Genomic DNA, 27,497 nt, shown 5'->3' with positions numbered 1-27,497 from the left:
GCTGAAAAAGAGGGCTTTCCTTTGCTTGAAGGAAGGGTACTGGGTGAGCGAATCCTTTCCTTGGGAACTGTCTCTTCTCTTTCTCCCAAACTCTACCCCTTTCTCCCCAGACATCCTTTCTTAACCACCCTACTCTGGCACTCAGCAAGCCGTGGAATGAGAAAGAATTGGCTGGAAGTAAACAGTCTGCTTGCTCATAGCAACTGAAAGTTTTCTTCCGATGGTTCTGGTTCCAGGGGAGGTTGCTGAAGATTAAATCCTGAAGTCTGTCCCATTCAGAGAGCAACAGCCTGGCTTCTGGTGGCTACAGCATCAGGTAGGAAAAGAATGGTTTTTCTTACCTTTCGTTTTTTGTAAAATATGATTTGAAGGCAAATTTAATGTTAAATGTCAATGTATTGGGCACAGAATCAACAAAGGATTTAAATAATATGATTTCTGTCCATCACCCATCCCAGACTAATGAGAGGATTGGTTCTCCTGTCGGCGAACCTGTCCCATGATTTGTTTTTTGGGGAGGGGCTTTCTTGGGTGGTCCAATGTAATAGCTGTTGCAGTCAGTACCAGGAAGAAATTCATGTCTTGATGAATTAGACAGTGTCTGTGTTCTCTGGATTTTCACTTGTAGTGTGCATGTTTACATATATATGTGTCCCATACTCCAGACACACAATCACCTTTGTTAAGAACACTCACAAAAACACAGATGATGAACTGACCAGGAGACAGGCCCCCTTTGATATATTGTTGTATTCTGAGTTTTTCAAGAGCCCATCAACTGACTTCTTGTAAGATACCACCATGCATTTTTTTAAAAAAGAAGTTATTAGGAGACATAAGTGTTAAGTAAGTGTGAGTTACATTCGTATCAGTTACATGCTCACTCTGTGGGTTGCAAAAATGACTTTTATGTATTTTGGGGTCATGCACTTCTGTATGAGGGATATAACTTAGTAAAACTAGATAAGCCACCATAGAGTGAGTATGATGGGCCGTTACAGAGTTTGTCATAACCGGATCCCTAGTGTCGTACAGGTGAAATATGATGCGCACATGATAGAAGGAAGTAATAAAGGGAGTATGGAAAAGAACAAAATGGAGTTCTATGAGCATTTTTAGGTCTGCCTTTTAAAAGGAAACGAAGTTGGAGAGTCAGCAACCAGAGAATCAGTTCTCAGAGAAAATATTTGTGAATTGTGTTATTACATCATTTTTTAAAATGACCATATATTGCGGTTTCCTATTGTTTGCCATTGTGTGTGTGTGTATGTTTGTGTGTGTGTGTGTGTGTGTGTGTGTGTGTGTTTGTGAGAGAGAGGAGACACTCTCCTGATACACTGGGTTACTGATCACTGCTGGGCTATTTTTAAATGAACTTCAGTAAACACTGATTCTGCAAACATTAATCAGCTCCTCTGTGTTCTGGGCACTGTCCTAGGCCCTGGACTATATATATATCGTGTTGAATTTCCTATTCAGGAACCTTTACTTACCTCTTATTTGTGTTACCAACGAAAAGACAACCCCAGAGATTTAGTGCAATTACCGTAACGGGGCTCCTAAGGTGGCCTGGTTATCGGAACTACTTGTGTACCGACCTGCTAGAAAAGTATATCTTGTGTTCCAGTCGGAAATGACACCCTGTTGAAAGTAAACAGTACCTTCCTTAAAATCCAGTGCTCTGAGGCTGAGCAGTAGCAGAGCTCTGCTGTATGTTTTGGGTCCTGTTGTGAGTCTCGAGTTCCCAGGGTGAGAATGAGACGCTGGTCCTTGATGGGATGCTTGGCCCCGAGGCACGGGTGGTGCCTTCTCTGCCCTGCTTTCTTCCCCAAACCCTGTGTGAGTGAGGGTGGGGGAGGTAGGTGGGCAGAACCCCTGCCCCTATGGAGGAGGCTTCTCCAGGTGTCTCCCAGGGGACCTTCTTCTTCATTTCACATCACTTGTAAATGGCCCCTGAGCCCTCAGCAAACATGATTGAACCTCCTTGCAGACCAGCCCTGGTCCCTCTGCTGCCCTGAGAATCTGGCTCCTCAGCTGGCCTGTAGCAGACCCAGGAGCAAGGCTGATAGATGCGCACGTTGCCTCATGAGCAGCACACGCCCTTCCTCTTCACTTCTTCCCTACAGCTGCTGCTTCTCGTGGTTGCCGTCAATACTACCCTTCCCCACTCTGGAAAATGTCTGAGTTGGTCATTGATGGTCCCTCAGCTCTGCATGTCTCCCAGTTCTGGTGAGAAATGCTACCCTGGATGACGTGACAAAGCAGAAGGCAAAATCAACAACAACAACAGAATAAAAATAATAATAGCGCCTACTATTTGTGAGTACTGGCTATGTGCCAGGCACTGTGCTGAAAGCTTTGCACACATGATCTCATTTACCCTTTACAACCACCTACGAGGTGGGGGACTACTGGTAATCCCATTATACAGACAAGGAAATTGAGGCTTAGCCATTTACCTGTTGTTGGGAGATTCACATCTAAATGCCTGACTCCAAAGCATTCAGCCACAGCTGTGATGAGAGTGATGATCAAGTTTATAAATGCTTGAACGTTGGCCAAAGAAGACAGCACAGACCTGTGGGGAGGGTGCTGGGGTCGGTGCCCCCTTCTGGCCCCCTTAGCTTCTCTGCTCTTTGGGGATGCCTGTGAAGAGATCTGCCAGAGACCACCAGGGAGACCAAAGGGCTCGTTCTGCCGCCTGTGGCTTCCCCCTGCAAGTGGCCTGTCATACCTCCCTTTGAGGTCTGGCAGCCGACATTTATCTTGGTCTTTGCTTACAAACAAGGGCCATGCATCCTGTTCTTTCTTTGCTATTTGGGGCTGACTTTAATTCTAAAGGAGCATATGTTTTACTTCCACTGTGCTGGTAATTCTGGAGACAGACTCCAGTCTTAAGAGGAGTCTGGGAGTATCCATAACCTGTTCTTTCCCTTTCCTTGACTTTCAGCTAATTTATTCCCCAGACCCTACCTAGAAGATGGAGTTCTCCTTTAGGGGTGGTTTCTGTTTCATCAAGTGCCACTCTTGGTACTGTTGGAAACTCCTCTGAGGAAGAGTTTGTGGTCTCCAGGCTGTTTACCCTTGGGCTCCACAGTTCACAAATCATGCCCTAGGCTTATTTCTGGTGGATACTCTCACATCTTGAACCCCTTTATGTTTTCAACCTATAGGCAAACTGTTCTGCGATATGGATCTTGTCTCCCAAGACTAGGGATGTCAGGAAAGGGCTCAGATCAGCCCCTGCACCAAGACCATTGGATGGCCCTTTGGTTAACTTGAGTAGTGTGTCAAGACCCTATCCCCTTTGACTTCTTACAAACTATTTTTATTGTGTGACTTGGCAATGAACTAGTGAAATATCACTTTTTGGAAATTTGGCCTTAACTTGCTTGTTTCCAGTTTCAAAGGGTTTTCCTTATTTTTCATTTTATTTGAAGAGAATGAAAGAGTTGGAGATATAAGTTAACAAAAAAGAAGGGGACTAATATTAATTGAGCACCTAATATGTGCTGAGTACTCTACTAGCCTTTGTACATATGATGCAACATTTAACCCCGACAGAACTTTGCAAGGTAGAAAGGACCATTTACAGTTGAAGAAGCTGAGGGTAAGAAAGAGCTAAGGTACTAAGTGTGGTGGGAGCAGAATGCAAAGCCCAGGTTGCTTCCCTCATTCCACACTTCCTCCACCTGGATTATAAACCCCTTCCCAGTGGGCAGGATGGACGCAGACAGTTCATCTCATTTAATCTTTACAGTCCTGGGATTTAGGTATGTGACACTTATTTGGTGACCAAGGAAACCAAGACTCAGAGAGTGTTGTTTGGGTTACTGGAAAGCAGCTCCTATCAATGCTTGGTAGTTTCCTAGTCAGATGACTTCCGAGGAAATGGTCTTCTCATGAAAAAAATTTAACCCCCAAGATCCTAATCAACAATAATCTATTTGTATCTATTCTGATTTTCCAAAACCTTGATCTTAGCAGTGTGTGTTTACTTACATATGCCCTACTTTGTGTTTCTCACATAGTTGTATTTCATAGACACAGGTCAGTGTCAGTGAAATGACATGCTTGTCACTTATGCTGATACAGTTTTCTGTCCTGTTACTCAGACCAATTCCTTGTTATTGAGCATTTGAGATGGTCCAAAGAATACAACTTCACTTTTTCTATTTGTTGATGTTGTTGTTTTTGGAGGGTATGTTCTCCAAAGAAGATATCAGTGAATCAAAAAGTATGACGAATATTTATAACACATAGCTGGATTTGTTATAACAGATTGCTTTCTCACATGTCACCAGCAACAAACACAGGGACTTGTTTCCTTACAATCCCAGGCTGCCTGCTTTTTATTGAGCTGAATTCATTTATTGTTCTCCTCTGCAAAGATTTGGGGAGTTCTGATCTTTGAGGGTCTATCTTCCCATCACGGAGGCTTCTAACGGAGGACCCTGCTGAGCCAGTTGACTGCTGCAGTTGCCTTCAGTCAGTCATGAAGACCTGAGATGCCATGTTCCATGGCCTGATGAAGTGGGAGAGGGGGATAAACAGGTAAGGGATAAGCTGGAAAGTAAAGAGAAATGGGTAAAACCCATGATAAATGAGCAGGTCAGAGGAGAAATAGAGGATATGTGAAAATTAGCCTCTTTGAGATTCTTGAAATGAAGACTAGGATGTGAAATAGATTTATTCATTCCCTGGTTTATGTTGTAGCCGCCTGAAGGATGGCCCCCTAATGATTCCTGTCTCCTGATATTAGCACCCTGGTGGTCCCTTCCCACATTCCATCAGGTTTGGTCAGTGTGCCCAGTAGCATACAGGAGAAGTAATGATATGTCACTTCTGATATTAAGTTATAAAAGACGTTGTGGCTTCCATTTTATTTTTTATTTTTTTTAGCTGCATTGGGTCTTCGTTGCTGCGCGTGGGCTTTCTCTAGTTGTGGTGAACAGGGGCTACTCTTCGTTGTGGTGCATGGGCTTCTCATTGCGGTGGCTTCTCTTGTTGCAGAGCACAGGCTCTAGGCATGCAGGCTTCAGTAGTTGCAGCACGTGGGCTCAGTAGTTGTGGCTTGCGAGCCCTAGAGCGCAGGCTCAGTAGTTGTGGCACATGGGCTTCATTCCTCCATGGCATGTGGGATCTTCCCAGACCAGGGCTTGAACCCATGTCCCCTGAATTGGCAGGCGGATTCTTAACCGCTGTGCCACCAGGGAAGCCCTGTGGCTTCCATTTTGGCCACTTTCTCCCTCTCCCAGTTCGCTTACTCTGGGGGAAGCCAGCTGCCATGTTATGAGTAGCACTTTGGAGAGGTCCACGTGATGAAAAACATGGTGGTAACAGCATCCCAACCACAGTAGAATCCAAGTCACACCTCTGCCAGAAAACCTGTCCCATCTGTTCACCTCTATTCCCTGTTAGACCATGGATAGATACTAATTATATGTTGCTGTTGAACAAACCACCTCACAATAGTTTATTAATAACAATGGTTTATTATTTCTCACAGTTCTTTGTCTGAGTTGTTCTTACTCTGGGTTTTCCTGGCCCTATTCATGTGATTGCAGTAAGCTGCAGATTTAAGATGGTGACACTCTCACGTCTGGGGCCTCAGATAGCACTGGATGGAGCAGCTGGAGTGGCCTTTCATTGTGGGCTTTATCACAGTGTGGTGTCCTCAGAGTACCAGGAGGACAAAAATAGAAACCGTAAGGCCTCTCAGGGTCTGGGCTTGGATGTTGCACAATACCACTTCCGCCTCGTTTAACTGGACAAAGAAAGTAAAAAGGCCAGATTCGAAGTGTAGGAGGAATAAGCTCTACCTCTTAATTAAAAGATTTGTAAATAATATGTGGTCATTTTTAATTCATCAACTTCACCCTCTGGCCACAATTATTTCAATTCATCGCATAGGAGAAATATACACTGCTCTCCCAAGACCCTTGAGGTCTCATCCAGTGACCACATTGGGCTTAAAGTCCATGATCTTGTGATCTGAATCTGGTACAGATATAGATAGGATTTCTCGTGTATAGTTCTCGTCAGTTAGAGATTAAGGTTTGCCTTAACAAGTCCTGTTTATTTCCTCTAAATTCTGCTTGTAAACTAAACCATACACCCAACATAAAATGTTGAAACAGGGACGTGGTAACCCCAATAGACATTCCCATTCAAAAATAGAATAATAGAAGGCAAAAGCAGTAATTGGTTCAAAGCAATTCTGAAATCTATTTTTCAGATACAAATCTATCTATTTTTATCTGAAATCTCTTTCAGATAGAAATCTGTTTCTATCTGAAATCTATCTTTCTGATAGAAATCTATCTATTTCTATCTGAAATCTATCTTTCAGATAGATATCTATCTATCTATTTCTATCTGAATCTGAAATCTATCAGATCTATCTATCTATGTTATTGGGTTTTCCTACTCAAGCAGGCAAGGTTCCTTGATGAGGGCCTAAGTCTGCTCTAGATTCAACCGTCTGGATTCTTGGCTCCATCCTCTGAGATGTCTTTTCTCTTTTAATATAAATGGCCTATGTTTGCAGCAAAGTAACTTTCTCAACCTGCATACTGACTGTAGAAATCTGGGGCTCTAGAGGTCTCCTATCATTTTAGATGCTTACTCCAATATGATAGAATTCCTTTAAAAATTTATGGATTTTCTGTTCATCTCATTATTGTTCATTTCATAAGACAAAATCTTTTATTTTATTTTATTTTTTAACATCTTTATCGGAGTATAATTGCTTTACAATGGTGTGTTAGTTTCTGCTGTATAACAAAGTGAATCAGCTATACGTATACATACATCCCCATATCTCCTCCCTCTTGCGTCTCCCTCCCACCATCCCTATCGCACCCCTCTAGGTGGTCACAAAGCACCGAGCTGATCTCCCTGTGCTATGCGGCTGCTTCCCACTAGCTATTTTACATTTGGTAGTGTATATATGTCCATGCTACTCTCTCACTTAGTCCCAGCTTACCCTTCTCCCTCCCCGGGTCCTCAAGTCCATTCTCTATGTGGTGTCTTTATTCCTGTCTGGCCCCTAGGTTCTTCAGAACCTTTTTTTTTTTTTTTTTTTAGATACCATATATATGTGTTAGCATATGATATTTGTTTTTCTCTTTCTGATTTACTTCACTCTGTATGACAGACTCTAGGTCTATCCACCTCACTACAAAATAACTCAATTTTGTTTCTTTTTATGGCTGAGTAATATTCCATTGTATATATGTGCCACATTTTCCTTATCCATTCATCTGTCGATGGACAGTTAGGTTGCTTCCATGTCCTGGCTGTTGTAAATAGAGCTGCAATGAACATTGTGGTACATGACTCTTTTTGAATTATGGTTTTCTCAGGGTATATGCCCAGCAGTGGGATTGCTGGGTCATACGGTAGTTTTATTTTTAGTTTCTTAAGGAACCTCCATACTGTTCTCCATAGTGGCTGTATCTATTTACATTCCCACCAACAGTGCAAGAGAGTTCCCTTTTCTCCACACCCTCTTGAGCATTTATTGTTTGTAGATTTTTTGAATGATGGCCATTCTGACTGGTGCGAGGTGATACCTCATTGTAGCTTTGATTTGCATTTCTCTAATGATTACTGATGTTTAGCATCCTTTCATGTGTTTCTTGGCCATCTGTATATAGTCTTTGGAGAAACGTCTATTTAGGTCTTCTGCCCATTTTTGGATTGGGTTGTTGTTTTGATATTGAGCTGCATGAGCTGCTTGTAAATTCTCATTTACAAAAATTTTCTCCCATTCTGAGGGTTGTCTTTTCGTCTTGTTTATGGTTTCCTTTGCTGTGCAAAAGCTTTTAAGTTTCATTAGGTCCCATTTGTTTATTTTTGTTTTTATTTCCATTTCTCTAGGAGGTGGGTCAAAAAGGATCCTGCTGTGATTTATGTCATAGAGTGTTCTGCCTAGGTTTTCCCCTAAGAGTTTTATAGTATCTGGCCTTACATTTAGGTATTTAATCCATTTTGAGTTTATTTTTGTGTACGGTGTTAGGGAGTGTTGTAATTTCATTCTTTTACATGTAGCTGTCCAGTTTTCCCAGCACCACTTATTGAAGAGGTTGTCTTCTCTCCATTGTATATTCTTGCCTCCTTTATCAAAAATAAGGTGACCATATGTGTGTGGGTTTATCTCTGGGCTTTCTATCCTGTTCTGTTGATCTATATTTCTGTTCTTGTGCCAGTACCGTACTGTCTTTACTACTGTAGTTTTGTAGTATACACTGAAGTCAGGGAGCCTGATTCCTCCAGCTCCATTTTTCTTTCTCAAGATTGCTTTGGCTATTTGGGGTCTTTGGTGTTTCCATGCAGATTGTGCAATTTTCTTTTTTTTTTTTTTTTTTTTGCGGTACGTGGGCCTCTCACTGTTGTGGTCTCTCCCATTGTGGAGCACAGGCTCTGGATGCGCAGGCTCAGCGGCCATGGCTCACGGGCCCAGCCGCTCGGCGGCATGTGGGATCTTCCCGGACCGGGACACAAACCTGTGTCCCCTGCATCGGCAGGTGGACTCTCAGCCACTGCACCACCACGGAAGCCCCAGATTGTGCAATTTTTTATTCTAGTTCTGTGGAAAATGCCATGGGTAGTTTGATAGGGATTGCACTGAATCTGTAGATTGCTTTGAGTAGTGTAGTCATTTTCACAATGTTGATTCTTACAATCCAAGAATATGGTGTATCTCTCCATCTCTTTGTATCATCATTAATTTCTTTCAACACTATCTTATAGTTTTCTGCATACAGGTCTTTTGTCTCCTTAGGTAGGTTTATTCCTAGGTGTTTTATTCTTTTTTTGATATGGTAAATGGGTGTGTTTCCTTAATTTCTCTTTCAGATTTTTCATCATTAGTGTATAGGAATGCAAGAGATTTCTGTGCATTAATTTTGTATCCTGCTACTTTACCAAATTCATTGATTAGCTCTAGTAGGTTTCTGGCAGCATCTTTTGGATTCTCTATGTATAGTATCATGTCATCTGCAAACAGTGACAGCTTTACTTCTTCTTTTCCAATTGGATTCCTTTTATTTCTTTTTCTTCTCTGATTGCTGTGGCTAAAACTTCCAGACCTATGTTGAATAATATTGGTGAGAGTGGACAAACCTGTCTTGTTCCTGATCTTAGAGGAAATGGTTTTTTGTTTTTCACCATTGAAAACGATGTTGGCTAAGAGTTTCTCACATATGGCCTTTATCATGCTGAGGTAAGTTCTCTCTATGCCTACTTTCTGGAGGGTTTTTATCATAAATGTTGGTTGAATTTTGTTAAAAGCTTTTTCTCTATCTATTGAGATGATCATATGGTTTATCTCTTTCAATTTGTTAATATGGTGTATTACATTGATTGATTTGCATATATTGAAGAATCCTTGCATTCCTGGGATAAACCCCACTTGGTCATGGTGTATGATACTTTTAATGTGCTGTTGGATTCTGTTTGCTAGTATTTTGTTGAGGATTTTTGCATCTATGTTCATCAGAGATATTGGCCTGTAGTTTTCTTTCTTTGTGACATCTTTGTCTGGTTTTGGTATCAGGGTGATGGTGGCCTTGTAGAATGAGTTTGGGAGTGTTCCTCCCTCTGCTATATTTTGGAAGAGTTTCAGAAGAACAGGTGTTAGCTCTTCTCTAAATGTTTGGTAGAATTCGACTGTGAAGCCATCTGGTCCTGGGCTTTTGTTTTTTGGAAGATTTTTAATTACAGTCTCAATTTCAGGGCTACAATTGGTCTGTTTATATTTTCTATTTCTTCCTGGTTCAGTCTCGGAATGTTATGCTTTTCTAAGAATTTGTCCATTTCTTCCAGGTTGTCCATTTTATTGGCATATTTTCTTGTAGTAGTCTCTCATGATCCTCTGTATTTCTGCAGTGTCAATTGTTACTTCTCCTTTTTCATTTCTAATTCTATTGATTTGCATCTTCTCCCTTTTTTTCTTGATGAGTCTGGCTAATGGTTTATCAATTTTATCTTCTCAAAGAACCAGCTTTTAATTTTATTGATCTTTTCCTTCATTTCTTTTTCATTTATTTCTGATCTGATATTTATGATTTCTTTCCTTCTGCTAACTTTGGGTTGTTTTTGTTCTTCTTTCTCTAGTTGCTTTAGGTGTAAGGTTCGGTTGTTTATTTGAGATGTTTCTTGTTTCTTCAGGTAGGATCGTATTGCTATAAACTTCCCGCTTAGAAGTGCTTTTGCTGCATACCATAGGTTGTGGGTTGTCGTGTTTTCATTGTCATTTGTTTCTAGGTATTTTTTGATTTCCTCCTTGATTTCTTCAGTGATCTCTTGGGTATTTAGTAGTGTATTGTTTAGCCTCCATGTGTTTGTATGTTTTACAGATTTTTTCCTGTAATTGGTATCTAGTCTCATAGCACTGTGGTTGGAAAAGATACTTGATACAATTTCAATTTTCTTAAATTTACCAAGCCTTGATTTGTGACCCAAGATATGATCTATCCTGGAGAATGTTCCATTAGCACTTGAAAAGAAAGTGTATTCTGTTGTTTTTGGATGAAATGTCCTATATATATCAATTAAGCTCATCTTCTCTAATATGTCATTTAAAACTTGTGTTTCCTTTTTTATTTTCATTTTGGATGATCTGTCCATTGGTGAAAGTGGGGTGTTAAAGTCAGCTACAATGATTGTGTTACTGTTGATTTCCCCTTTTATGGCTGTTAGCATTTGCCTTATGTACTGAGGTGCTCCTATGTTGGGTGCATAAATATTTACAATTGTTATATCTTCTTCTTGGGTTTAGCCCTTGATCATTATGTAATGATGTCTTCTTTGTCTCTTGTAATAGTCTTTATTTTAAAGTCTATTTTGTCTGATATGAGAATTGCTACTCCAGCTTTCTTTTGATTTCCATTTGCGTGGAATATCTTTTTCCGTCACCTCACTTTCAGTCTGTATGTGTCCCTAGGTCTGCAGTGGTTCTCTTGTAGACATCATATATACAGGTCTTGCTTTTGTATCCATTCAGCCACTCTGTGTCTTTTGGTTGGAGCATTTAATCCATTTACATTTAAGGTAGTTATCGATATGTATGTTCCTATTACCATTTTCTTAATTGTTTTGGGTTTGTTACTGTAGGTCTTTTCCTTCTCTTGTGTTTCCTGCCTAGAGAAATTCCTGTAGCATTTGTTGTAAAGCTGGTTTGGTGGTGCTGAATTCTCTTAGCTTTTGCTTGTCTGTAAAGGTGTTAATTTCTCTGTCGAATCTGAATGAGATCATTGCTGGGTAGGGTAATCTTGGTTGTAGGTTTTTCCCTTTCATCATATAAAATATGTCCCGCCAGTCCCTTCTGGCTTGCAGTTTCTGCTGAAAGATCAGCTGTTAACCTTATGGGGATTCCCTTGTATGTTATTTGTTGTTTTTCCCTTGCTGCTTTTAATATTTTTTCTTTGTGTTTAACTTTTGAGAGCTTGATTAATATGTGTCTGGGCATGTTTTTCCTTGGGTTTATCCTCTATGGGTCTCTCTGTGCTTCCTGGACTTGATTGACTATTTCCATTCGCGTATTAGGGAAGTTTCCAACTGTAATCTCTTCAAATATTTTCTCTTTCCCTTTCTTTTTCTCTTCTTCTTCTGGGACCTGTATAATTTGAATTTAGTGTGTTTAATGTTGTCCCAAAATTTCTGAGACTGTCCTCAGTTCTTTTCATTCTTCTTCGTTATTCTGCTCTGCAGTGGTTATTTCCACTATTTTATCTTCCACGTCACCTATCCATTCTTCTTCCTCAGTTATTCTGCTATTGATTCCTTCTAGAGAATTTTTAATTTCATTTATGGTGTGGTTCATCATTGTTTTTTTGCTCTTTAGTTATTCTAGGTCCTTGTTAAATGTTTCTTGTATTTTCTGTATTCAATTTCCAAGATTTTGGATCATCTTTACTATCATTACTCTGAATTCTTTTTCAGGTAGACTGCATATTTCCTCTTCATTTGTTTGGTCTGGTGACTTCTTACCTTGCTTCTTTGTCTGCTGTGTGTTTCTCTGTCTTCTTATTTCGCTTAACTTACTGTGTTTCGGGTCTTTTTTTCGCAGGCTGAAGGTTTGTAGTTCCTGTTGTTTTTGGTGTCTGCTCCCAGTGGCTAAGTTTGGTTCAGTGGGTTGTGTAGGCTTCCTGGTGGAGGGGACTGGTGCCTGTTTTCTGGTGGATGAGGCTGGATCTTGTCTTTCTGGTGGGAAGGACCACATCTGGTGGTGTGTTTTTGCTGGTGTCTGTGACCTTATTATGATTTTAGGCAACCTCTCTGCTAATGGGTGGGGTTGTGTTCCTGTCTTTCTAGTTGTTTGGCATAGAGTATCCAGCATTGTAGCTTGCTCGTTGTTGAGTGGAACTGGGTCTTAGCATTGAGATGGAGATCTCTGGGAGAGCTTTTGCCGTTTGATACTACGTGGAACCAGGAGGTTTCTGGTGGACCAATGTCCTGAACTCGGCTCTCCCACCTCAGAGGCAGAGGCCTGACACCCAGCTGGAGCACCAAGACCCTGTCAGCCACACAGCTCAGCAGAAAAGGGAGAAAGAAAGAAAGAAAGAAAGAAAGAAAGAAAAAGGAAGGAAGGAAGGGAAAGAAAGGAAAGAAAGGAAAGAAAGAAAGAAAGAAACGGAAAAGAAAGTTATTAAAATAAAAAAAATTGGAAGTAATATAAAAAAAGAAAGAAAGAAAGAAGAGAGCAGCCAAACCAAAAAACAAATCCACCTATGATAACAACTGCTAAAAACTACACTTAAAAAAAAAAAAAAAAGGAAAGACAGAACCCTAGGACAAATAGTAAAAGCAAAGCTATGCAGACAAAATTACACAAAGAAGCATACACAGAGGTTTTCCAGTGCGTCCTGGTGAGATATGATTTCTGAAGGTGCTCCCTCTTGCGTGAGCACCGGAATCACAACTAACTGCTGAACAATCATCAACAGGAAGTCACTGGAACTCACCACAAAAGATACCACACATCCAGAGACAAAGGAGAAGCCTTTGAGATGGTAGGAGGGGTGAAATCACAATAAAATCAAATCCCATAACTCCTGGGTGGGTGACTCACAAATTGGAGAACACTTATACCACAGAAGTTCACCCATTGGAGTGAAGGTTCTGAGCCCCACGTCAGGCTTTCACCTCGGGGTCCAGCAACAGGAGGAGGAATTCCTAGAGAATCAGACTTTGAAGGCTAGCAGGATTTTATTACAGGAGTTTGACAGGACTGGGGGAAACAGAGACTCCACTCTTGGAGGGCACATGCAAAGTAGTGTGCACATCAGGACCCAGGGGAAGGAGCAGTGACCCCATAGGAGACTGAACCAGACCTACCTGCTAGTGTTAGAGGGCCTCCTGCAGAAGTGGGGTGAAGCTGTGTCCCACCGCGAGGACAAGGACAATGGCAGCAGAAGTTCTGAGAAGTACTCCTTGGTGAGAGCCCTCCCAGAGTCCACCATTAGCTCCAACAAAGAGCCGGGTAGGCTCCAGTGTTGGGTCGTCTCAGGGCAAATAACCAACAGAGAGGGAACCCAGCCCTACCCATCAGCAGACAAGCGGATTAAAGTTTTACTGAGTGCTGCCCAACAGAGTAACAGCCAGCGGTACCCACCACCAGTCCCTCCCATCAGGAAACTTGCACAAGCCTCTTAGATAGCCTCAGCCACCAGAGGGCAGACAGCAGAAGCAGGAGGAAATACAGTCCTGCAGCCTGTGGAACAAAAACCACATTCACAGAAAGATAGACAAGATGAAAAGGCAGAGGGCTATGTACCAGATGAAGGAACAAGATAAAACCCCAGAAAAACAACTAAATGAAGTGGAGGTAGGCAACCTTCCAGAAAAAGAATTCAGAATAATGATAGTGAAGATGATCCAGGACCTCGGAAAAAGAATGGAGGCAAAGATCGAGAAGATGCAAGAAATGTTTAACAAAGACCTAGAAGAATTAAAGAACAAACAAACAGAGGTGAACAATACAATAACTGAAATGAAAAATACACTAGAAGGAATCAATAGCAGAATAACTGAGGCAGAAGAACGGATAAGTGACTTGGAAGACAGAACGGTGAATTCACTGCTGTAGAACTGAATAAAGAAAAAGAATGAAAAGAAATGAAGACAGCCTGAGACCTATGGGACAACATTAAACGCACCAACAGTCGCATTATAGGGGTCCCAGTAGGAGAAGAGAAAGAGAAAGGACCCAAGAAAATATTTGAAGAGATTACAGTTGAAAACTTTCCTAACCTGGGAAAGGAAATAGCCACCCAAGTCCAGGAAGCACAGAGAGTCCCATACAGGATAAACCCAAGGAGAAACATGCTGAGACACATAGTAATCAAACTGTCAAAAATTAAAGACAAAGAAAAATTATTGAAAGCAGCAAGGGAAAAATGACAAATAACGTACAAGGGAACTCCCATAAGGTTAACAGCTGATTTCTCAGCAGAAACTCTACAAGCCAGAAGGGAGTGGCATGACATATTTAAAGTGATGAAAGGGAAAAACCTGCAGCCAAGATTACTCCAGCCAGCAAGGATCTCATTCAGATTTGATGAAGAAATCAAAAGTTTTACAGAAAAGCAAAAGCTAAGAGAATTCAGCACCACCAACCAGCTCTACAACAAATGCTAAAGGAACTTATCTAAATGGGAAACACAAGAGAAGAAAAAGACCTACAGTAACAAACCCAAAACAATTAAGAAAATGGTAATAGGAACATACATATCGATAACTACCTTAAATGTAAATGGATTAAATGCTCCAACCAAAAGACACAGGCTCGCTGAATGGATACAAAAACAAGACCCATATATATTGCTGTCTACAGCAGACCCACTTCAGATCTAGGGCACATACAGACTGAAAGTGAGGGGATGGAAAAAGATATTCCATGCAAATGGAAATCAAAAGAAAGCTGGAGTGGCAATACTCATATCAGACAAAATAGACTTTAAAATAATGTTACAAGAGACAAGGAAGGACACTACATAATGATCAAGGAATCAATCCAAGAAGAAGATATAACAATTATAAATATATATGCACCCAACATAGGAGCATCTGAATACATAAGGCAACTGCTAACAGCTATAAAAGAGGATATCGACAGTAAATAATAGTGGGGGACTTTAATAGCTCACTTACACCAATGGACAGATCATCCAAACAGAATACTAATAAGGAAAAATAAGTTTTAAATGACATATTAAACAAGATGGCCTTAATTGATATTTATAGGACATTTCATCCAAAAACAACAGATTACACTTTCTTCTCAAGAGTGCACAGAACATTCTCCAGGATAGATCACATGTTGGGTCACAAATCAAGCCTCAGTAAATGTGAGAAAATAGAAATCATATCAAGCATCTTTTCTGACCACAATGCTATGAGATTAGAAATCAATTACAGGGAAAAAAAACATAACAAACACATGGAGGATAAACAATGCATTACTAAATTACCAACAGATCACTGAAGAAATCAAAGAGGAAAACAAAAAATATCTAGAGACAAATGACAATGAAAACATGATGATACAAAACCTATGGGATGCAGCAAAAGCAGTTCTAAGAGGGAAGTTTATAGGATTCAATCCTACCTCAAGAAACAACAAACATCTCAAATAAACAATCTAACCTTACACCTAAAAGAATTAGAGAAAGAAGAACAAACAAAACCCAAAGTTAGTAGAAGGAAAGAAATCATATAGATCAGAGCAGAAATAAGTGAAATAGAAACAAAGAAAACAATAGCAAAGATCAATAAAACTAAAAGCTGGTTCTTTGAAAAGATAAACAAAATTGATAAACAATTAGCCAGACTCATCAAGAAGAAGAGTGAAAGGACTCAAATCATTAAAATTAGAAATGACAAAGGAGAAGTTACAAGAAACGCCGCAAAAATAGAAAGCATCCTAAAAGACTACTACAAGCAACTCTATGCCATAAAATGGACAACCTGGAGAAAATGGACAAATTCTTAGAAAGGTATAACCTTCCAAGACTGAACCAGGAATAAAGAGAAAATATAAACAGACCAATCACAAGTAATGAACTTGAAACTGTGATTAAAAATCTTCCAACAAGCAAAAGTCCAGGCCAGATGGCTTTACAGGTGAATTCAGTCAAACGTTTAGAGAAGAGCTAACACTCATCCTTTTCAAACTCTTCCAAATAATTGCAGAGGAAGGAACACTCCCAAACTCATTTTATGAGGCCACCATCACCCTGGTACTAAAAGCAGACAAAGATACTACAAAAAAAGAAAATTACAGACCAATATCACTGATGAATATAGATGTAAAAATCATCAACAAAATACTCACAAACAGAATCCAACAACACATTAAAAGGATCATACACCATGATCAAGTGGGATTTATCCCAGAGATGCAAGGATTCTTCAATATACTCAAATCAATCAATGTGACACACCATATTAACTAACTGAAGAATAAAAACCATATGATCATCTCAATAGATGGAGAAAATGCTTTTGACAAAATTCAACACCAATTTATGATAAAAATTCTCCAGAAAGTGGGCATAGAGGGAACCTACCTCAACATAATAAAGGCCATATACAAGAAACACACAGCAAACATCATTCTCAGTGGTGAAAAAGTGAAAGCATTTCCTTTAAGATCAGGAGCAAGACAAGGATGTCCACTCTCACCACTATTATTCAACATAGTTTTGGAAGTCCTACCCATGGCAATCAGAGAAGAAGAAGAAATAAAAGGAATACAAATTGGAAAAGAAGAAGTAAAACTGTCACTGTTTGCAGATGACATGATACTATACATAGAGAATCCTAAAGATGCCACCAGAAAACTACTAGAGCTAATCAATGAATTTGGTAAAGTAGCAGGATACAAAATCAATGCACAGAAATCTTTTTCATTCCTGTACACTAATGAAAAATCTGAAAGAGAAATTAAGGAAACACTCCCATTTACCATTGAAAGAAAAAGAATAAAATACCTAGGAATAAAACTACCTAGGGAGACAAAAGACCTGTATGCAGAAAACTATAAGACACTGATGAAAGAAATTAAAGATGATACCAACAGATGGAGAGGTATACCATGTTCTTGGATTGCAAGAATCAACATTGTGAAAATGACTATACTACCCAAAGCAATCTACAGATTCAATGCAATCCCTGTCAAATTACCAATGGCATTTTTTACAGAACTAGAACAAGAAGTATCAAAATTTGTATGGAGATACAAAAGACCCCGAATAGCCAAAGCAGTCTTGAGGGATAAAAATGGAGCTGGAGGAATCACACTCCCTGACTTCAGAGTATACTACAAAGGTACACTAATCGAGACAATATGGCACTGGCACAAAAACAGAAATATAGATCAATGGAACAGGATAGAAAGCCCAGAGATAAACCCACGTACCTATGGGCAACTAATCTATGACAAAGGAGGCAAGGATATACAGTGGAGAAAGACAGTCTCTTCATTAAGTGGTGCTGGGGAAACTGGACAGCTACATGTAAAAGAATGAAATTAGAACACTCCCTAACACCATACACAAAAATAAACTCAAAGTGGATTAGAGACCTAAATGTAAGACCGTGCACGGTAAAACTCTTAGAGGAAAACATAGGAAGAACACTGTTTGACATCAATCACAGCAAGATCTTTTTTGATCCACCTCCTAGAGTAATGGAAATAAAAACAAACAAATGGGACCTAATGAAACTTAAAAGCTTTTGCACAGCGAAGGAAACCATAAACAAGGTGAAAAGACAACCCTCAGAATGCGAGAAAATATTTGCAAATGAATCATCAGAAAAAGGATTAATCTCCAATATATATAAACAGCTCATGCAGCTCAATATTAAAAAAACAAACAGCCCAATGCAAAAATGGGCAGAAGACCTAAGTAGACATTTCTCCAAAGAAGACATACAAATGGCTAAGAAGCACATGAAAAGCCTCTCAACATCAGTAATCATTAGAGAAATGCAAATCAAAACTACAATGAGGTATCACTTCGCACCAGTCAGAATGGCCATCATTAAAAAAATCTACAAACAATAAATGTTCGAGAGGGTGTGGAGAAAAGGGAACCCTCTTGCACTGTTGGTGGGAATGTAAATTGATACAGCCACTACGGAGAACAGTATGGAGGTTCCTTAAAGAACTAAAAATAGAATTACCATATGACCTAACAATCCCACTACTGGGCATATACCCAGAAAAAACCATAATTCAAAAAGACACATGCACCCCAATGTTCATTGCAGCACTATTTACAATAGCCAGGACATGGAAGTGACCTAAATGCCCATCGACAGATGAATGGAAAAAGAAGATGTGGTACATATATAGAATGGAATATTACTCAGGTATAAAAGGAATGAAATTGGGTCATTTTTAGAGACATGGGTGGACCTAGAGACTGTCATACAGAGTGAAGTAAGTCAGAAAGAGACAAACAAATATCGTGTATTAACACATATATGTGGAACCTAGAAAAATGGTATAGATGAACCGGTTTGCAGGGAAGAAATTGAGACACAGATGCAGAGAACAAATGTATGGATACCAAGGGGGGAAAGTGCCAGGGCGGGGGGTGGTGGTGGTATGATGAATTGGGAGATTGAGATTGACATATATACACTAATATGTATAAAATGGATAATTAATAAGAACCTGCTGTATAAAAAAATAAAGAAAATAAAATTCAAAAGAAAAGAAGCACACACATACGCACTCTCAAAAAGAGAAAAAGGAAAAAATATATTTCTATATATAAAAAAAGGAAGAAAACAACCAAATCAATAAACAAATCTACCAGTGATAGTAAACTCTAAATACTAAACCAAGATAACATAAAACCAGAAGGAAGTTAGATGCAGAAAGCATACCCCAAGTCTACAGTTGCTCCCGAAGTCCACCGCCTCAATTTTGGGATGATTCATTGTCTATTCAGGTATTCCACCTATGCAGGGTACATCACGTTGATTGTGGAGATTTAATCCACTGCTCCTGAGGCTGCTGGGAGAGATTTCTCTTTCTCTCTTTGTTCACACAGCTCCTGGGGTCCAGCTTTGGATTTGGCCCCACCTCTGCATGTAGGTCATCTGAAGGCGTCTTTGGGGGAGCCTGAGGTCTTCTGCCAGCGTTCAGTAGCTGTTCTGTAGGAGTTGTTCCACATGTAGATGTATTTCTGATGTATTTGTAGGGAGGAAGGTGATCTCCACATCTTACCTCCTCCATCTTGAAGGTCTCTCTATTTATTTTTTATACAGCAGGTTCTTATTAGTCATCGATTTTATACATATTAGTGTATATATGTCAATCTCAATCTCCCATTTCATCCCACCAACAACAACAACCCCCCTCCCACTTTCCCCCCTTGGGGTCCATACATTAGTTCTCTACATCTGTGTCTCTATTTCTGTCTTGCAAACCAGTTCATCCATACCATTTTTCTAGATTCCACATATATGCGTTAATATATGATATTTGTGTTTCTCTTTCTGACTTACTTCACTCTGTATGACAGTCTCTAGATCCATTCAAGTCTCTACAAATTACCCAATTTCGTTCTATTTTATGGCTGAGTAATATTCCATTGTATATCCATTCATCTGTTGATGGGCATTTAGGTTGCTTCCATTATCTGCCTATTGTAAATAGTGCTGCAGTGAACATTGGGGTGCAGGTGTCTTTCTTTTTTTTTTTTAGCAGTATGTGGGCCTCTCACTGTTGTGGCCTCTCCTGTTGCGGAGCACAGGCTCCGGACGCACAGGCTCAGCGGCCATGGCTCACGGGCCTAGCCTCTCTGCAGCATGTGGGATCCTCCCAGACCGGGGCACGAACCCATGTCCCCTGCATCGGCAGGCAGACTCTCAACCACTGTGCCACCATGGAAGCCCACAGGTGTCTTTTTGAATTATGGTTTTCTCTGGGTATATGCCTAGCAGTGGGATTGCTAGGTCATATGGTAATTCTATTTTTAGTTTTTAAGGAACCTCCATACTGTTCTCCATAGTGGTTGTATCAATTTACATTCCCACCAACAGTGCAAGAGGGTTCCCTTTTCTCCCACCCTCTGCAAAATTTGTTGTTCGTAGATTTTCTGATGATGCCCATTCTAATTGGTGTGAGGTGATACCTCATTGTAGTTTTGATTTGCATTTCTCTAATAATTAGTGGTGTTGAGCAGCTTTTCATGTGCCTCTTGGCCATCTGTATGTCTTCTTTGGAAAAATGTCTATTTAGGTCTTCTGCCCATTTTTTGATTGGGTTTTTTTTTTTTTTCCAGGGTGCAGAAAGTTCTAATCTCATCTAATCACGAGACAAAGAACAAGAAGTAGGAGGGTCTGTTGGGCCTTCTCAGCAGGTTCATACAAAAAAGGAAAGGTATATGTTTGGCCGTGTCACAGGTAGATAGTGGAGTTATCCTTACGTCTTATAGGAGTCGTGGGAAAGAGTCAACAGGAGAGTGTGAACTCTAGAATGCAAGCTCATACCTCTCCAATTCTTTGATCAAAGAATAAAGCTTTCCTTTTCTTATGAACTGAAGAAAACAAACAAAAAAAAAGTGAACAGTGAGTCTTATCTAAGTCGTATGGGGAAGGATGGTTCTTTGGTTCTTTGCAGGAAGCCCTTTCCTGGAACACAAAATGTTGATGGGGGGTGGGGGATTTCTTAACTGCTGCTCTTTTCCAAGAACATAGGGCTAAGGTGAAGTTCAACACTGTCTCTTTTGTTGAAGATGAATGAATATCCTTTTTTGCTGAACAATTCAGAGGTGAGAATAAACCTCTTGAGGAGGATCAAGCAGGGTCCAAGAAATAATCTCTTAAAATCTCTTTTTGGTACTGTTTCTTCAAAATCAGTTGAACCATTTATGGAGAAGTGATAGAAATGTTCAGTTGTTTTAGAGTCCTGGACATCAGATATCTTAAAAAAGGAATGTCTGAAATGAAGATAAGAAGTATTAATGTGAAAGTTTGTACTAAAGTAAATAACCTCAAGAGCTGCACCTGAGAGTAACCTGTCCAATGGATTCTAAGAAGTTGGTGGAACACCACTCACTGAGTTCCTTGAAGTTAAGATGTTGATGCTCTTGGTGATGTGGTCCACAGCCTTGGTTACCTTTCATGTAAGGGCATATGTGACCCAGTATCTTGCCAAGCTTCCTTACTGGCCCAGACAATGGCTTGTCCAGGGAAAAATCCAACCCATGCATGGTCTGCTATGGTGATGAGTCCTTGAGTCCTTTAAGTTTTATATGAAGTGATTGGGCTCATAGGGCTTCTTCTGATCCTGGGATTAAAGGCCAGTGCAGCACACAAAAGGAATCTGGATGGTCAGATTTTAGTTTCTGAACACGGGAAGCACAGAGTTTGGAAAGCTTAGTTTAGAGGGTTGTAGCCAGATATTGAAGGAATCCTGTAAACCAGAGAACAGTCCAGTTTTTCTAAGCATGCTTTGTAAGAATTAGTGCTATAAAGTTAACTGTAGTTCCTTAAAAATGTCTGGTCATGGGCTTCCCTGGTGGCGCAATGGGTGAGAGTCCGCCTATACATGCAGGGGACATGGGATCGTGCCCAGGTCCGGGAAGATCCCACATGCCGTGGAGCGGCTGGGCCCGTGAGCCACGGCCGCCGAGCCCGCGCGTCCGGAGCCTGTACTCCGCAACGGGAGAGGCCACAACAGTGAGAGGCCCGCGTATGTGCTGCTGATGGAAAGGAGTCTGGAACACAGGTCCACATGTGGGACTTGCTGTTGAATATCTGTGTAAGGTCGGATCTTAACAAACGGCACCGCAAAACAGAGGAAAGCTTCAAGTGAGCTTTATTAGGGAGCGCTCCCAGGCGAGGTTCCGGTTTTTTTTTTTTTAATATTGAGCTACATGAGCTGTTTATATATTTTGGAGATTAATCCTTTGTTTGTTGATTCTTTTGCAAATATTTTCTCCCATTCTGAGGATTTTCTTTTCATCTTGTTTATAGTTTCCTTCATTGTGCAAAAGCTTTTAAGTTTCATTAGGTCCCATTTTTTTATTTTTGGTTTTATTTCCATTACTCTGGGAGGGGGGTCAAAAAAGATCTTGCTGTGATTTATGTCAAAGAATGTTCTTCCTATGTTTTCTTCTAAGAGTTTTATAGTCTTGCATTACGTTTAGATCTTTAATCCATTTTGAGTTTATTTATGTGTATGGTGTTAGGGAGTGTTGTAATTTCATTCTTTTACATGTAGCTGTCCAGTTTTCCCAGCACCACTTATTGAAGAGGCTGTCTTTTCTCCATTGTATATTCTTGCCTCCTTAGCAAAAATAAGGTGACCATATGTGCGTGGATTTATCTCTGGGTTTTCTATCCTGTTCTATTGATCTATATTTCTGTTTTTGTGCCAGTACCATATTGTCTTGATTACTGTAGCTTTGTAGTATAGTCTGAAGTCAGGGAGCCTGAATCCCTCAGCTCCGTTTTTCTTTCTCAAGATTGTTTTGGCTATTCGGGGTCTTTTGTGTCTCCATACAAAGTTTAAGATTTTTTGTTCTAGTTCTGTAAAAAAGGTAGACAAAATCTATGCCCACAATTCTTTTTGGGATAGGCCTTTCTCTATACTAGTGCTGTCTAATAGAAATATAATGCAAGCCACAAATGTGAACCACATATGTACTTTGTAAAGTTCTAAGAGCCACAATTTAAATAATAATAAAAAACAGGTGAAAGTAATTTTAGTAACATATTTTGTTTAGCTCAATATATCTAGAATATTATTATTTTAATATGTAGTCAATATAAAAATCATTAATAAGATATTTTACATTTTTTTATACTAAGTCCTTTAAATCCCGTGTGTATTTTACAGTTACACTACATATCAATTTGTGTTCAGTAATTATGTGTGGTTAGTGGCCAGCTCCAGATTACTCAGAGCTATTTTGGGATTAGGCTTCCATGAATCTTAGAAGTGCTTTTGTCCACTTGAGAAGGTCTACTCAGCATTTCCTAAAGTCTTCTAGAGGTTTTAATAAAGGGTCTTACAGCCACATCCTCGATTAATCTTTACCCTGAGACCATTTCTTACTTGGAGAATCCTTTGCCTGCTGTAGAGGATGGAAATGAGGACCTTCAGTGCCCTGAACTTTATTTGCCAACCTAGCAAGTTCTGGGCCCTCCTTAATTTCCTCTAAATTCTGCTTGCAAAGTCAGTGGTTCCTTCTTTCATCCTTCTCTCTTCCTGTACCTCATTATGCAAAGCTAAAAAAAAAAATCTATTGATGCTTCCATCATTCTGTCTGGAAATTTCTTTAGCTCAGACCCACAAATGTATTAGATATGTTTTTTACCTTACAAATGACTAGAGATGACAGTTCTGCTGATTGTTTCAGCAACATGGGTGGCCCTTTTTCCAGCCTCCAAAATGTATTTCCAACTGCCCTCTCAGCCTCTGCCAACCATCTGGTCCTAAAGCCAGTGCCTCATGTTTCAAGTTTGTGTTATGAAAGCACCCTACTCACCAACTTCTGTTTTAGTTACTCACTGCAGAGTAGCAAACAACCCTAAAGCTTGGTGACTTAACAATAACTTATTGTTTCTCATGATTCTGTGAGTTGACTGGCTATTTTAATTACTGGTGTTACCTGGGCTTATTCAGGTAGCTACCTTCGGCTGGAAGACCAGCGGGGCGGGGGGATCAGCTGGGCTTCTCTCTCCCTGTGCTCTTGCATCCTTAAGGAGGCTAGACTTTTTGACATGGCGGCGGTAGCAGTCTAAAGGTACAAGCTTTAGTGTGCAAGCGCTTATCAGGCGTCTACTAATCTCATTTCTTTGGTGCCATTGGCCAGAGTAAGCACATGACCAAGCGCAGAGTCAATATGGGAGGGAACTACACAAGGGCCTGGGTCCTGGGAGGAATGACTAGTTGAGGAATAACTAGTGTAAATCTCTTATAAGTATCTTATGGATTACATGAGTTGATTTATATATACATAAAGCACTTTTTAGCATAGTACTACTGCTCTGAATCTGCCCGAAGTCCCACAGGTAGATACTGGAATTCGGTTCTGAAGTTGCCTTTACCTTATGTTTGGAAAGATACATCCATGCTTGCTCTAGTCACAGCCTAACAAGGAAGAGGGGTTGAGCAGAGGGGACAGGTTATGTCATGTTTCAGTCATTGTGCAAAAGGCGTCAACTGTGTTATCTCATTTAATCCTCAAAGCAGCCCATTTTACAGACGAAGAAATGAGGCACAGAGAAACTAGTTAATGGCCCAAGGACCTGGGTCCAGGCAGCCTGGCTCTGAGGGCTGTGCTTGTCATCACCTGTAATCACTGTCCCACAGCTGTGTACACACAGGGACAGCAGGAGAGACAATGAAAGTGAGGGAAAACAAGGACTGGGGTGCAGAAGAAATCAGGGCAGCATTCCAGAGACTGTGTATATTTTTTTCCAGTGTTTGGCCCTTTGGGTTTTCTGTAGAAACTGTTCTTCTAGAACCCTGACTTTTCTTTGGCAATCAGCTTTCCCATTCGGGGCAGATGTATGGGGAGGGATTTTTTTTTTCCTAGGTGATCTCACTTGATTCTTATATCTGAACCAAGCTTGTTAAGTTGAAAATCTTCCGATGTGTTGTGAAAATGATGGCTTGGTGGCCCTGAACGCTTGCCAGAGAGCGTGCTGTGTCTCAGAAGACCATGGCAGGACTCCTGCCATCCCGGGTGGAGAACACACAGGTCCCAACAGAAAATAGTCACTCTGGTTCTCCTGCTTCCATATCAAGATTTATGACACATGAAGGTGCCAAGTTGGCAGGGTGAGAAGAACAGCAGCTCACATTCACAACTGTGTCTCTTAAGATCTGCCCAAATGTGGCTGGAGTTGCACTTTAAAGGGTTTTGGTAGTTACACATTTGGGGGGAAAATTGGGAAATGTTAAAGAAATAAAGTAAGGTGGAGTCACTGTTTTTAGATTAGTTTTTGTTTATGTGAACACAGAAAGACCTGGGTAATTAATGTGACTTCAGTTAAAAGAGGAAGAAGATTTATGAAGATAAAGCACCATGGAGGCCATAGAAGATGCTACATTTACATAGATGGGTGTGAGTCATGCACCTTCAGTGCCCTGAACTTGGAAGCCCATACATGAGTGATGAAGTGAGCTGTTTTGAGGTTAATTTCTATTGCAGTTATCAACAGACTTAAAAGTGTTGGCTTAAATTAGGAAGCCATTTTGATCTTTGATACTGCAGGGATTTTTGCCATAAATATTTAAAGGAAACTTGCCAGCTTCTCAGGGTGGCCTGTCATTAAGGAAATTGGTGCTCTGGGAGCTTCCCTCTTCCTCCTTCATAGTAGAAATCGTTTCCTCTGCCCAGAAACTCTAACAATTTGGGCTTAGAATCGTGCTATGGACTGAATAAGAGTTTGGAATCTCTCTGTGCCCTGTTCCCTCCTGCCTTGCCTCCTTGCTTGAGGTGTTTATATCATTTTAAATGAACGTCTTCTGGATATTTCCAGCAGGAAACATTCTAGAGCATTAATTATGATTTATCTTGTGTAGTTTCAGCACTTGATAAGAGCTGTTTATTCCCACGTTCTGCATTGTTGGTTTCCTGTGCGAGCACGTGGGATATGTTCTCTGTGCATCACTCTACATCTCAGATGTCTAGTTTATCTAAGAAACCTTTAGTTTTTTGACTTGTAGTTAATTACATGCATATTTGTAACAGGGAAAGCCATGAAGTGATACTTATCGTGGAGCAAAATATTGTTTTTGAGATACATCCTTTCTAGTTAAGTCCTTATTCTTGAAATAATAGAGGCTTTGTTCATTCATTGGTTTTGGTGAGTGAGGTGCGTCCATTGCAGACTCCTTCCTGATGTGCGTGAAATGATGTACACTGAAGCAGCGGGTGTGGTTGGCAGTTTCTGTCTGATTCCCTGGGCCCAGCCAGAGCTGTGTCACCAGATGCAATAGGCATCCCTGATTTGATGCAATGGAGAAAGAGGGTTCGAAGGGAGCCAGTGAGAAAAGTAGACAGGATTAAAGGAAAAGAGAGCAATTTCTGGTTGGGTCTGAGTAAGGTTTTCTGGGTCTGGAGACAAGCCGGAATGTCAGCTGCTGAAAAATGAAGCTGAGAGTTGACATTCACTCTCATCTCCATCCCAGCATGCTCTCAAAAGCACTTTTTGTTTTTCTAGATCAACATTTATTAAGATGCTGAAGAGAACAAAGTAGGCTAAAATGACCCAGATTTGTTTTTACTGTGTTTCTACTTAGACAGCCGCTGCCTGTCCTTTTAATTGAGCTGTTCAAACCATAGCTGGGAAGCCACCCAGCTGATGGCATGAGACCACACCCCCTGTTCCTTTTCAGGTCCCGGGGCTTAAACCTGGCTCCTGGGAGTAGGTCTCTGGTTGCAAAGCTCTGTCTTAAGGCAAACTGGAGTTATGAATGCTTCCTTCAGAGGCCAACAGTGCCTTTGCATTTTGCATCTTTAGCAGCGGAGCAGAGCCCCCAGCCCAGGGCAGGATTAGATGGGGTGGCTTATTGACATGACAGAGCTCAGAAAGGCTTCTTGTCCCCCAGATCTCTCCCACCCATTTGTCACACCATGAAGGACTCAGTTATTTGTGTTAAGAAACACCTTTTAAACAAATGCTTACTGTTTGCACCATAAGAGAAATAGCTTATTTTTCCAATTTTTATGTGAATTGGCTACATTTGATCCATTCTTTCTCATAAAAGCTGGGCACCTCTGAGAGAAGGTAAAGGGGCTCACAAGTTGGGGACAAGGACAAAGGAGTCATATGGATGTCAGGCCTGGATGGGGGTGGAGAGATGTAGGGAAGGGCTCCTGGCTATCACCGTGTGGATGCTGAATGCTGATGATGCCCACATCTGTATCCATAGCCACAGCCCCTCTCGAGGGTCCCAAATCCATATTTACAGTTTCCCTTTGGCTGCATGTATCTAAAGGCCAATGGGCGCTTTAAGTGTAGCACGTTCAAAACTGAATCCATCTTTTCTTCCTTTTTGCCCAAACTCATACCTTGTCTTCTGCTCCAATTCTTCCTGAACTTCTCCCCCATTTCCCCTACCCAGTCATTTGTCCTGGAAATTGTATGTCAGCCATTCCCCTGCTCCCTCCCTGGCTGCCCCATCTTCTCTCCAGCTCTCAGCGTCTTCACACAGACCTCCGCAGCGGCCTTTTTATTGGTTTTCCTGCTTCCGTCACTCTCTCCCACTTTGTTTCCTCCTTCACACCACTGTCAAAATTAACTTTGTAAGCACAGATTTGATCACTACTCTCCTCTCTAAAACCCTTCCTTTAACTCTGTCATTGCTATAGAATAGTCTAAACTGCACTGTACAGCACACAGAGCCCGTCTCAGCCTGGCCCACCTCCCGGCTACCCTGGAACACAGGCCTTAGTGACTTTGTTTGTGCTCTTTTCTCTGCATGAAATGACCTTTTTCTATCCATCCTG

At 40.7% G+C, this 27,497-nt stretch overlaps 1 long non-coding RNA gene across 3 annotated transcripts in view; it reads left to right on the top strand.

Moving 5' to 3' along the window:
* Positions 1–27,497, top strand: part of LOC132516267 (uncharacterized) — a 246,157-nt gene that overhangs the window by 107,965 nt on the left and 110,695 nt on the right. For 2 of the 3 annotated variants that reach the window (XR_009539293.1, XR_009539289.1), the window contains exon 4: positions 111–316. This is a non-coding gene — a long non-coding RNA (uncharacterized LOC132516267). Of the gene's footprint in view, positions 1–110; positions 317–2,126; positions 2,302–27,497 lie in introns of those variants that run through there. The other variant, XR_009539290.1, reaches the window with a different exon arrangement.

The sequence above is a fragment of the Lagenorhynchus albirostris genome, chromosome 1, assembly GCF_949774975.1.
Source record: "Lagenorhynchus albirostris chromosome 1, mLagAlb1.1, whole genome shotgun sequence".
Classification (NCBI taxonomy): Eukaryota; Metazoa; Chordata; class Mammalia; order Artiodactyla; family Delphinidae; genus Lagenorhynchus; species Lagenorhynchus albirostris.
The sequence above is the reverse complement of the archived record's forward strand: the minus strand, read 5'-3'. Positions and strand labels throughout refer to the sequence as shown.